This window comes from Schistocerca gregaria, chromosome 3, assembly GCF_023897955.1.
Source record: "Schistocerca gregaria isolate iqSchGreg1 chromosome 3, iqSchGreg1.2, whole genome shotgun sequence".
Taxonomy (NCBI): domain Eukaryota; kingdom Metazoa; phylum Arthropoda; class Insecta; order Orthoptera; family Acrididae; genus Schistocerca; species Schistocerca gregaria.
In genome coordinates, this window is record NC_064922.1 from 816,808,090 (window position 1) to 816,822,092 (window position 14,003).

Consider the following 14,003-nt stretch of genomic DNA (forward strand, 5'->3'; position numbering starts at 1 on the left):
GACTTGACAATAGCAGTGTGATTGTAACATGTAATACTTTACGTTATTCATTTCGTACTTCATGTAGTATTTTAATAATGATAAAAGCTAAACAACACGTTAAAACAGTTATCACTGTTATTTTGTATTATGCCACTGTACTTCTATTATTATTATTATTATTATTATTATTATTATTATTATTGTTTGTATTCTCAATAAAGTTAAACAAAAAATTTAAAATGCTTTACATACCAATATATACAAAAACATGTATTTCAAAACAACGGAGGCACACACAAAAAATTAGTTGTGGAAAAAAATACAGGCATACAGAATGCAACATAAATTTTACATTAGACTAAATTTTGCCCGTACAGGCCATGAAGGCCCAATGGTATAGACTGGCTGCCATGTTATCCACAGCCCACAGGCATCACTAGATGTGGATATGGAGGGGAATGTGGTCAGCACACCACTCTCCTGGCCGTATGTCAATTTACGAGACAAGAACAGCTACTTCTCAATCAAGTAGCTCCTCTGCAACTGGCAGACCGAATGGTCACCCATTCAAGTGCTGGCCCAGCTTGAGACAGCAACATAACTGATACCAGCAATAATTATAAGCATTTATCGACTTTTGAAATGCTGGAAAAAATCACGTTATTAATATTAAATTTTACATTTCATTATAACACTTTATTATTGCCAGTGGTATCTAATAGTCATGCAAAAATTTAAATGCTCAAATATATCCATCTAGGTGACAAATAGGAAAGCTCATTTTATGAAAAACAGTCTGTTGCATTTACCACATTTTGAAGAAAAACTCCTCAACTGTGATTTGTTCATTAAAAAATGATAAAGTAACTGAAAGTTTAACATTATGGTTAAATTCACTCCAAACACAAAACAAAATATTCATTGGTGTGAAATGCTTGTGATTCAGGATGAAATTTTTTGCTATTAGTAAAGTATTTCCAATCAGCTACAATAGTCTGCAAAAACTACAATTTTTTGTAACTACATACAGAAAGATGTAAAACTACTTTGACAGCTTATTCAGAAACTGACTGAGGCAAATAAATAAGTTATTGTGATTGTTGCACAGAGCATTTAAGCCTGTTCTACTATTCTTTCTTAGAGATGCATTTTTATTTTCACAAACTACGTCATCTGCATAAATATGCTGTAGATCTGATAAAAACAGAGGTAAGGTGTGACTTTTAATTCTGGCCTATTCTTCTCCGCACAATTCCTCTGAGAATTTTAGCAGGCGACACACAGTAAAAATTTACTGTGACTGATAATGTATCCAATGTACAAAAAAGCCTCAAATTTTATTCCAGTGCTAGTCAGAGTACTTCTCAAAGTGTTTCTATTTCTCACATTCAAGCGGTATCAAGCGCTCACTGTATTCACAGTTTAAAAATAACTTATTCTCAGTATGTTAGCACAGCACTTAAGGTGACATTTCACAGCAACAGGAACCAAGATACATGTGTATCTTTTATTATTCAGTAGGTGCTTTTTCTGAATGAGAGAATGATTTTTTTAATCAGTCCATTACTGGGAAACATGTTTTGTTGGGTTCACTGCTGTTTTTGAATTCATTTAGACCAATGGTACCTAGCTGTGGTAATAAATAGCCTTACAATACCCTGAGTTTTCTCTGGTCCCTGCCTCCTCTGTACAGGGCTCTCGGATCTGGCACTGACATACCACTCAGTTAAGTCAATGTGCAGTGACTAGTCCTGTACTTCCTGGAGAGAGATTGTATCTATAGAAGAGGACCATACTTTACGCACCTTTGGCTTCTCTGGTAAGTTTATCTCCATTCAGTGCAACCATTTGCACCAGCTTCTGTACATGCTGATTTACAGCCAGTTATGAACAGCAACTTACCTTGTGGCCGAGAACAGGAGTTACAGTGGGGCTGTATTATGAATGGAGCAATGTTTTAGTGAGCAGTAAACAAACAACTTTAAGCTAAGCTTGCTGATTATCTTTTAAATTCAGGATCTTTTATGCTACGAGTATTAGGAGTTCTGTTTAAGAACTGAAATGATCGACACCCGAGAAGGTGATTTACTCCTACAACAGGACAAAACCACAAGATAAAATTTTCTCGTCCCTGGCATGACTTGGAGTTTTGAATCTCGAACTTTTGTTTAGTATAGGTTACGTTCACGAACAAACTGGAAAACAACGGAAATTTATGACAAATGTATACAAAATGCACTGCTGTTAAAGGTAAGCTCAACATGGCACACTATTATGCCACATTATGTTCTAAAACAGCAAGCCACAGGTGGAGACACTGAAGAAATGCATAATATGAGATTATTTTATCAAAATAAAAGTTCCGTTAAGAAAACTATTAAAGTACAAGGAGACAGAATAACTCACAAACATCCAGCACATAACTTCAGAAAATGGAAGTCCAACACCTAACCTTCATAATGTCTTTACCAAACCATTATTCATACCTCCACAATACTGTGCCCACAGTAAATCCTGCCCCATGCGCCTACAATTTACACCAGCATCATGACTGGTAAAGTGCATAAAATCAAAGGCAGAGCAACATGCAACGTTAAACATGTGCTTAGTAGGATTTTATTCACCCTAGGGACATTATGAACACTAAATTCACACAGACTCTTGCTCCCTACAATTCAAAACGGTGCAATAGGATATTGCTTATGCAAAAGTTTCCTGTGTAATTAAACCCATGAAAATCAAATGAAGATATGAATAGCCCAACTACACTTCCTACACTCGCATCCAGAGGTTACTGAACTGCAAAAACTACAGTATAAACAAGATAACTATCTGTTTCAGCATTTGTCACATGGGTATAAGGTAAGGGTTCTGCAAATGCAATTCTTTCACAGCATTCATGGCAAGACAATTATTGTTGACATACTTGGATTTGGATCATATTGCAGACTTACATTCAATTAAAAAGTGAATTAAAAAGTAAAGAAAGATGTTTAAATGAATATATACAGTTAAATTTTTATTCTCCTAAATCAAATGCATGGTAAAACACACCAGTGTGAGCACATGCACACTGTGAAACCAGTTGTATGAATGACAAATTGGAAATAGCATTTGGTCACTGAAGAGACAAAATTCTTTCACAAGAGGTGTGTTACTGTGAATTCATTGAAAATCACTATAAATATGCTGCTAGTCTTCTTCTGGTACAAGTTCAAACAGAAATTTCAACCGACACACAAAAAGCTGCTGAGTGATGTAAGTTTCTGGCAAAGATTTCCAATGAAATACATAGGTAACAAGTCTGAGTTAAACACTAATTTACTGTTTGCCAAAATATGAAAATTTGATTTTCTTTACAATTTGGCCTTTATTTAGTGATTTTTGATTGGCCAATATGAAGACTCTCACCCATCCTTGCCTGTCAACTACAAATATATAACTTTGGTTGGTGTGACTGTGTTCTTTATATGCTCTGTTAAACACCTGCAAGGGTGGGGACTTAGAGACAGATCAACACTGATAATACCAGCCCACCGATAGTTCTGAAATCTAAGGTCATTGCACTTTACACTTCAACAATGAGAAATATATTAGATAATCCTCATGTAACAGACCAAAGAAACAAAAATCATTTTAAAAGTGTTTCAGTACTACTTCTTGCTGGAACTAAAATTTACTTAGCAATTTATACAGCAGTGTTCTATAGTTAACTATGTAGCTAGTTTTAAATACTCAACGTGAAAACCAGTGGTCACAATAATACCTGTCAAATTTCAACAGAAAATTCCACATCAACAAGAAGGATTTCATTTAAGATTACAGACAAACACTGGAAATATGCTCATTACCATCATATGGTCTGTGATCTCTGACCAACTCCATGGCTAAAAGTCACAATGGGATTTTAAAACATTAGAGGGGTTTGTTTAGGAATAAGAGATTGAGGACATCTCTGTGGGGTGCTAGATCCTGCCTTAAGGAATGGGAAGCTGTAACAACTTCTTAAAAGTAATGCATAACACTCATCTGACAATCTCAAATGTAAGTATGGCAATTTACTTTAAAAAATAATATAGAGGGAAACATTCCACGTGGGAAGAATATATCTAAAAACAAAGTTGATGTGACTTACCAAACAAAAGCACTGGCAGGTTGATAGATACACAAACAAACACAAACATACACACAAAATTCAAGCTTTCGCAACCAACAGTTGCTTCTTCAGGAAAGAGGGAATGAGAGGGAAAGACGAAAGGATGTGCGTTTTAAGGGAGAGGCGCGCGCGCGCGCGCACACACACACACACACACACACACACACACACACACACACACACACACACACACACACACAAGCAGACATTTGTAAAGGCAAAGAGTTTGGGCAGAGATGTCAGTCAAGGCGGAAGTACACAGGCAAAGATGTTGTTGAAAGACAGGTGAGGTATGAGTGGCAGCAACTTGAAATTAGCGGAGGTTGAGGCCTGGCGGATAACGAGAAGAGAGGATATACTGAAGGGCAAGTTCCCATCTCCGGAGTTCTGACAGGTTGGTGTTATTGGGAAGTATCCAGATAACCGGGACGGTGTAACACTGTGCTGAGATGTGCTGGCCGTGCACCAGGCATGTTCAGCCACAGGGTGATCCTCATTACCAACAAACACTGCCTGTGACCATTCATGTGAATGGACAGTTTGTTGCTGGTCATTCCCACATAGAAAGCTTCACAGTGTAGGCAGGTCAGTAGGTAAATCACGTGAGTGCTTTCACATGTGGCTCTGTCTTTGATCGTGTACACCTTTCGGGTTAGTGGTGGTGGGAGGGTGCATGGGACAGGTTTTTATCCACCCCACCAAGAGTGTCTTTCCGCCGTCCACCTAACCTTCGTAACCTCTTGGTTCATCCCTATGAAATCCCCAAACCACCTTCCCTCCCCTCTGGCTCCTACCCTTGTAACCGCCCCCGGTGTAAAACCTGTCCCATGCACCCTCCCACCACCACCTACTCCAGTCCTGTAACCCGGAAGGTGTACACGATCAAAGGCAGAGCCACGTGTGAAAGCACCCACGTGATTTACCAACTGACCTGCCTACACTGTGACGCTTTCTATGTGGGAATGACCAGCAACAAATTGTCCATTCGCATGAATGGACACAGGCAGACAGTGTTTGTTGGTAATGAGGATCACCCTGTGGCTAAACATGCCTTGGTGCACGGCCAGCACATCTTGGCACAGTGTTACACCGTCCGGGTTATCTGGATACTTCCCACTAACACCAACCTATCCGAACTCCGGAGATGGGAACTTGCCCTTCAATATATCCTCTCTTCCCGTTATCCACCAGGCTCAATCTCCGCTAATTTCAAGTTGCCGCCACTCATACCTCACCTGTCATTCAACAACATCTTTGCCTCTGCACTTCCACCTCGACTGACATCTCTGCCCAAACTCTTTGCCTGTGTGTGTGTGTGTTGAAGCTTCTTTGCAGATTAATTACTGATTTAACAAACATGTAATGCAGTTATAATTAGTAATTATAATTAATAATTACACCTCACCAAGAGTTTTTAATGGTTTCAGTAATCATATCAAGAGTAATAGCTTTTCCATTTCCCTCTTTAGAGCTTTATGCTCCTTATGTGTCTGTCCATAATACTTGCAATCTGTATTTGCGCTACATTGAACCAACTCAAGTATTCAAATACCACTATTTTATGAGAAGCAGATTGTATTCACAGCCAGTGAGAGATTCAGTCTGTTTCATAGCTTACTGGTTTGGCAGGCCAATATGTCCTATTACGCTGCAGGCTGTGTCAAGGATTGGCACCACTGTGTCATAGCATTGCTGAAGCATAGAGGTTGTACAGTCTTGACATAGAAGCAGGCATCTCTGTGGTAAGGGGTTTGTAGTCACAGACTTCTGGTCAGTCTTATGGTATGGTATGGCTGCCTGGCTGTAACAGAGTACTGAGTTGCCTACATTAAGAAGTGTTGGAGAGAGAACAGAGACCAGAAATGAGTCACAAATGGGCAGTTGGACAGCACAGAAGGCATACTAGACTGTGACCGCAAGAAGTTCTTTATAGGAAACACCTAACCTGCAGAAGTGACTGTCATACGGAGTGGAAGCTTGCCAGGTGGAACTGGTATCGCAACCCTAAGTATGAGCAGAAGTGCTATGTATATTTGCCATTTAGTGCAACCTTGGGAGCCTCCGTTGAACATAAAGGATGTGTTCAGCATCGAGTGATGGGTGGCTTGCTCCAAACAGATGCATGTTATAATTGTACTCACATGGCTCTGTATTTCCATGGTGTATTCTGTATCTCAACTATTGATTGCATTTAATATGCAAAAGTAAGACAACAGTGTGGATTTTTCCACTACATAAGCACCGTCCTGTTAGTCTGGAATTATGATCATTTAATACTTTTTTCATGACTTCTGGTTGTTCTCACATCAGACAGCAGTTAGTGGGTTGTGATATTTTCTGAACACATTTACTGTGAAGCTGTCTAGTAGCTGTGCAGAAACAAATTCTTTTGCATTTCAAGGAAACTACATTTAAGTATGTAAATAATTGTGTTGGTGTGTACAAGGTGCATGTCTATGGACTTTTCTTCTTGTTCATGGATCACCAAGAGTAACAGATAAACAGCCAGTTCACCTCCCAAAGCAAAGTTCGAAGTAATTTTCATTAAGAGGCAGCTACAACAGACTGGATAGTGATGTAGTTTAATGCTTTATATACTGTGCGTCAGACATTTTGATTTTATTTCCTGTGGAGGGTTGCTTTTAATTAAGAGGTCTTATTTAAATGATCATTTGTCAGCATTTTTTATTGTAAACTCTATGCCTGACTGAGCTTGTTTATTAAAAAGTAAACTGTGGTTGCTCTTTATAATACCCTCAGTTAATTGATTAGATTAGAGTTTAGCTGAGTTTCTCATTCTTTTAAATATTTATTTTAGCGAACAGATGATAGCAAAAGGTGACAATATGATTGCTGCTTGCCATATTGGGGAACTCAATCACGATTCAACATCTCCGCTATATTGTGAGTGGTAATCTATCCTTTTCATAACACTGTCATCATTATATACTGAATTTTCCATTGTTTGATAGTAAAATGTATTGATAATATTTATTGTATATGAAAAATAGTTATTTCTCTCCAAGGGGTGGTGTATGCCAAGGAACAAGCAGAAATTTTAATGGTTTCAAAATAAATAAATAACCTATTAGAACCTCGGTTGTATGTGTATCGTTTTTCCTAATCAGCCACTCCCAATAGGTTTTGGTCCCAGTATCGCCACAAGGCAGATGAATGAGACATGCTGACCATCTGTGATACAGTAGAACATGTACACTCTGGGTGTTTGCACCAGTGCATCATGCAGTGCAGACTGCACAAAACAGCTTCACTATGTTGAGGATGGTGCAAACCACCACTCCTCGACCTTTTGCAATAATTCTGTCTCTCTTCCATTACACTTTTCTCACTTGCTGTGCCTGTCTTGACTTTTTCCAAAACTTCACCTCTCCTTTCTTTGTCATTGTCAAACGTTTATGTGCAGCAGGTGGAGAGCTTAGTTTGGTGGGGCAAGATTACCAGAGCAGAAAACTACAAATAACAACAACAATAACAATAATAATACACACATCACCTCAGTTATGAGAGTTCCGGAACCTGTACAGAAAAATTGGAATAGAGATCAACATGGACATCATTTCTGTCTTTTTTATTGCTCATGAAACCCACACATTGCATGTTGTACCATCATACAGTGAGACCTTCAGAGATGGCATTCCAGACTGCTGTACACACCGGCACCTCTAACACCCAGTAGCACGTCCTCTTGCATTGATGCATGCATGTATTTGTCAAGGAATACTATCCACAAACTCCTCAAGGCACTGTTGACCCAGATTGTCCCACTCCACAACAGTGATTCAGCATAGACCCCTCAGAGTGGTTGGTGGGTCACGTCATCCATAAACAGCCCTTTTCAATCTATCCCAGGTAACTTCAATAGGATTCATGTCTGGAGAACATGCTGGCCACTCAAGTCGAGCGATATTATCCTGAAGGAAGTCACTCACAAGATGTGCTCGATGGGGGTGCGAACTGTCATCTATGAAGATGAATGCTTCACCAATATGCTGCCAATATGGTTGCACTATCGGTCTGAAAATGGCAGTCTATTCAGCATGTTGTTGGGTCCATCTGTACCACACTGCATGGACCTCGCCATGGACGTCAGGAGTGAAGTTGTACATCATTCAGCCTATTGCGCACAGTTTGAGTCTTAACACGGCGTCCTGTGGTTGCACGAAAAGCATTATTCAAAATAGTTGTGTTACTGTCAGGGTTCATCCAAGTCATAATCAGTAGGTAGTGGTCATCCACTGCAGTAGTAGCCCATAGGCCGAGTATCTCCTCCATGTCCAAACAACATTGCTTTGGTTCACTCCGAGATGCCTGGACACTTACCTTGTTGAGAGCCCTTCCTGGCACAAAGTAACAATGGGGACATGATCGAACTGCGGTATTGACTGTCTAGGCATGGTTTAACTACAGATAACATGAGCTTTGTACCTCCTTTCTGTTGGAATGACTGGAACTTATATCGGCTGTCAGACCCCCTTCGTCTAATAGACATTTCGCTTGTACATTATTTACATCTTTGGGCGGGTTTAGTGACACCTCTGAACAGTTAAAGAGTGTGTGTGTGTGTGTGTGTGTGTGTGTGTGTGTGTGTGTGTGTGTGTGTGTGTGTGTGTGTGTGTGTGTGTGTGTGTGTGTGTGTGTTGCAATATCCACAGTCGATGTCTATCTTCAGGAGTTCTGGGAACCGGGGCAGTGCAAAATGTTTTGATATGTGTACTAGAATTTGGTTCCAACAGAAAATAATTATTCTCTTTTTCCTTTTTTATTCGCAGTTATGCTACTAAGATCTGGAACAAGGAATCAGCTATGAGCAATTCTTGGAGAACTTTTTTAATTTAAATCAGACATATCTGCACATAATCTAGGTTTCATACAAGTAAAACAGAAAAAGCCTTTCACATACATATGTGGAACCAAACATAGAAATAATCTTTGCTGTTTCACTGCATAGTTTAGGAAATTCATTCTTCAACAAATTCTGGTACAATTTAAGCAAACCTTTGATATTGCAAGCCCTTTCAGTGATGGTTTGCAAATAGACGAATTGTAAATTGGGATATGCACTTCCCATTGCTGTCAAAAAAGGATTTATATACACACCAAATATTGGCTGCAATTAGTAATTTCCTGTGACAAAAACGAAACTAAATAATAATAAATGAAAGTAACAAATGAAGGACTAAAAAGCAATACGTTTTAATAAATAGGTAGTGCGGACTACTGTTTTTAATGTAATGTGGCACTCCTACATTTAATAAAATTGACTTGCTGTTAGTAACTACCTGGAATCATGTTCAAGGGATTATAGGACCTCAATGTATTTTTCAAAGTACATTCCTTCCCACATAGATGCTGTCAAACAAAACCATATGCCATTTTGAATAAAGCACTTTTAAAAACCCGGATGTCATATTAAAGACAAATTTTATGTATCACTTACCTAGCTCATGAAAGTTCTCTGGAAGGTGGTTTTTGGGGAACTAAAGTTTATGTTGCCAGTCATATTGCTGATGTGATTACTTTCTTTTTGGAATTTCAAGACTTAAATCATTCAAGAGAGATATAACGTCCACTAGAAATTCTATATCAGTTAACCATTCAGGGTTGTGGCAAATTGTCTCTGGATGTCCTTTGTGCTATAACAACTAAACCATGGCATGGTGTAATTTAAAAACTTGAGAAATCACTTTCCCTTTACTCAACCAACGCACCTCAGGATAGTAGGAGATAACTGGATACTACTACTCAATTAAATCAAAAATTCTTTGAACTAATGATGAATGAGCCCATGAGAATGAATATAATTCATAATACGCACCACTACATTCATCACATCTTTGATAGCGGCAATTTTTGCACAAAAGAGCCTCTTGGCCTGTAAAACAATTAACGGAATATAAATTCGTTTGTTTAACTTTTTCCACATTGTGCCAATAGACCCTTTTACTTCACTGCGCATTGCTGCTACCCCGTCTGCTGTTACGGAAAACTGCTTTAGTCAAGTGAGTCCTATTTCTTTAGCTGCCATTTCAACCACTTCTATAAAACAACCTGTAGCAGTGATGTTCATAAAAATCATATCCAGAAGCTCTTCCATTAAATGTAGGTCATCATCCACACCACGCAAAAAAATGGCCAACTGAGCCGTGTCCCTAATATTTAAGGGCTCATCACGTGCAATGGATTACACTAGGCAGTTTTTTTATTTCGGCTGCCAACTTTTCACGCAAATTCCAAGTAGTTTCACTGATTTGCCAAGATATGTCATAATATTAGAAAGCGGTATTTTGCTGTATGTGGGAGCTAATGTGGGAATCATTGTGTCTACTACATCCAACAAAATATTTTATATATTTTCATGTCTGTTCATTTTCGGAGATGTTAGAAAGAATGGACACCATCCCTGATCCACTAGCCTTCGTCACTTGAGACACACTCATAGCCGATGTCTGCAGAACCCTTTGTGTGTTAAACTTCTTCCTTAATTCATCCTCCTTGCAATCCTCTGAATGCAATTTGCTGTAATGTCTTTCCATAGACAATTTTCTTACTCACCTAATTACCATAAGGCAGATTAGATATTTGGCTTTATGTCACAAAAAAAAAAAAAAAAAAAAAAAAAAAAAAAAAAAAAAAAAAAAAACTTTCTACTCTGGTTTAAATGGACTTTTTGGAAATCTTTGCTATTTTTTCAGAGCAGGTTGTTCCATTATTCAAGTAACTGTCCTACACTTATCTATTTCAGTGCTGAATAAGCCATTTATCGATGCATTTGGTACCACACAAAAGCGGCTTCCACAGACAAGCCAAGTTGAGGCTAATTAAGCCATACTGGACTGATGCAGCAAGCAAACACTCCTGCACCTCACTTTACACGCACACGGTTTTCCTTTGTGTGTGTGTGTGTGTGTGTGTGTGTGTGTGTGTGTGTGTGTGTGTGTGTGTGTGTGTGTGCGTAACTAAAACTTTGCTAATCCATACCCTAACAGACCAGGTGCATGGTCAGAACGCAAAAAAATTCCGACATTCAGAGGAACACTTATTACCCATACAGTATCATACAATTTTAATATTCACCTGGAAAAATTAATTGAGATATGGTCACAAGTTGGAAAACCATAACAACAGAAAACACCGACACACTGTAAAATACCTTTGTATTATTCAATAAGATACTGTTACTGTAAGTGAATGTTTAGCAAACTGTACATATCTTAACACTGCTGCAGCGACACACAACTAACTCTCTGTGCAGCAAGAGTTCTTTTAGTTTAACCAGACTCATGAATGTTATACACTTGACAAGGGACTAGCTTAAGCTCTTCAGCTAAGTTGTCATATTTTGGAAAAAATTCATTGGCAGCTGCTTAGTCACCACACAGCTTCTCACTGGAAACAATTACATTTCAAATCCTGCGGCATTTTTTCCAGCGATGTAGCCACTTTCACTCACTGTAAAGTTTTCATTTTCATTGTGTCCATCTATATTTTCATAGAAAAACAATGCCTTTTCTTTTATGATTGGTCCAAACAATGGAGTTCCTTTTCTTCTCTGCTGATCAAACACTGACAAAGTATTATCTAGAATTTCATGAGTTTTCCTATTTTTTCCTCCAGCCTTTAACAGTTGTTTCACCAAACCATACCTCACTTGCAAAGTTTTGTAGAGACGGGCCTTTGTCTAACCTTTCATGCCTTTTCAGATTCTCTCCTAAAGACAGTGTCTTATGTTTATGTTTAGTTGATGCTATAATTTAGTTTTGTACACTTTAATATGTAAGAAGAACAGTATCACTAATTTATCATTCAAATATGTGCACAATACCATTTATCTATTAATTTAGAAACAAATTATTTCATACTAAAACTTATGAAACTGCGGCACCTATAAATGGTCAACTGCCTACTGTTCCATTCACAGATGATTAGTCATTGACAAATGCAAACAAACTACTGAAACGGGATCTGGATTAAGTGGGGAGTCAGATCATATGAGGTTGTTCAGATTAGCAAGTGTCTACTGTACCATTCTAATACATTTTCTTTCATTGTGATACATATAGTATGACCCAGATAGTGCAGCAAAGCAAGCACTCCATTACAGGAGGGCAAATCACCAAACTGCAGTATGTACACTATATTGACAGTGCAACTATGGCACATATCAGCCTGTTTAGTAGCTTCTGAATATGATTCAACCACTTTTTTCTAGCAAGAAATAGAAGAGACATGATGTTGAATTTTTATGTTTCACACATGTTCCTTACATTGTTGCTGTATAGTCTGAAATGTATTGATGTTCTTGCTAATTTATGTTCACACCATCCACCTTTATTGCCAAGACAGTTGTGTGTGCACGACATATTCCAGAGTGTACATATACTCTTACTTCCCCCCCACGCACACACTCAAAAGTGATTTGCAAATAGCAACAGTGTGTACTTAAACCTGTACACTGCATCTACATCATAGAGCAACACCAAACTGAATACATCTACAGCAGTGAAAGATTATATTGTTATTTAATATTTTTCATTCAAAACTACAAAAATTATTGAAAGCATCATGACAAGATTAAATAATAATAATAATAATGATAATAATAATAAACAATAATAACAATAATAATAATACTAAAATAATATTTAATCTTTATCTAAAATAGAAATAAATAAAATAAGAGAATGTATTTTATGAATTATAAAACACTGATTATGAGAGCAGATAGTCACTCACCTTTAAAACAAAGAGCCAAATGGCAGTAAGGAAACTACAGAGACTGTTTACCAGAAATTTAGACGTTTCTACTTCTGTGGTGCAGTACACTTAGGCTCACACACACTTACAATCCCAGCACACAAAAATGATGCAGCTGTCACCATGAGTAATTGTTACACTTATTTGGTATTGCACTTTAATCCCACATTAATGGCCATCAGTCGCGCAGTTTCAGTGTAGCGCCTAGAACCGCTAGCCCACCCCGGCCGGCCGGTCACACACACACACACACAAACACACACACACACACACACACACACACACACACACACACACACACACACACACACACACACACTTGACTACCACCTCCAGCAGCTTGGATCTGAGCTTGTGTGTGTCTCTTTTCCTTTCTGACGAAGGCTGTGGGCAAAAGCTTATGTGCAAGTGTCTTGGTCAAAAGAACGTGTGCCTAGTGTCTGCAACTTAATGTGCCATCTTTACAGTAGGTAGCAATCTATCTATATTCCTTCATATCAAGTACTAGAGTAACTGAGCAATCACTTTCGAAAACACACTTTTACACCTTTAAAAGTAAATAAAAGCAAGAAATTCACTTTTGTTCAAGGATTAGGTAACAGCTTACAGAATTTCTAGAAGTTAGAATGGTTATATCGGGAATAAATCTGCATTTGTCTTGAAATATCTGAACTGTGATAGTACTGCACCACTTCCCTTAATAAAAATACAAGATATGAAACAAGATCAACTATCAATTAATTATGCTGAAATTAACTGTGCAGCATCAATGGGATTTAAAAGATGGGCACGAAAAACAAATTAGTTTTGAGATTACTACTGAAAAATTCACCAAATTATGAACCACTCCACATAAGAAATTTGAAATAAAAAAGGATTGTTTATTGTCAACATGCCGTATCCTCCGACAGACTTACAGTAGTATGCAGATACAGCTGATTCACAAGAATTTGAATGAAATTGTAGCTGCTGTACCTGATACAGGTCTATATCAGTCTCCAGATTTTTTTTAAGTCTATCAGTCACAAATTTAAAACAGTGTAAAAATTATTGAGTGGTATTTTGTTTCATGTGCTTTTTGGAATGGTTG

At 38.0% G+C, this 14,003-nt stretch overlaps 1 protein-coding gene across 1 annotated transcript in view; it reads right to left on the bottom strand.

The window, feature by feature from the left end:
• Positions 1 to 13,773: 13,773 nt before the first annotated feature.
• LOC126355062 (gamma-secretase subunit Aph-1) overlaps positions 13,774 to 14,003 on the bottom strand; it is a 22,802-nt gene continuing 22,572 nt past the window's right edge. Inside the window, exon 4 of the mRNA XM_050005230.1 lies at positions 13,774 to 14,003. This exon is cut by the window's right edge and continues 488 nt beyond it. The gene's annotated coding sequence lies outside the window, so the exon portion shown is untranslated.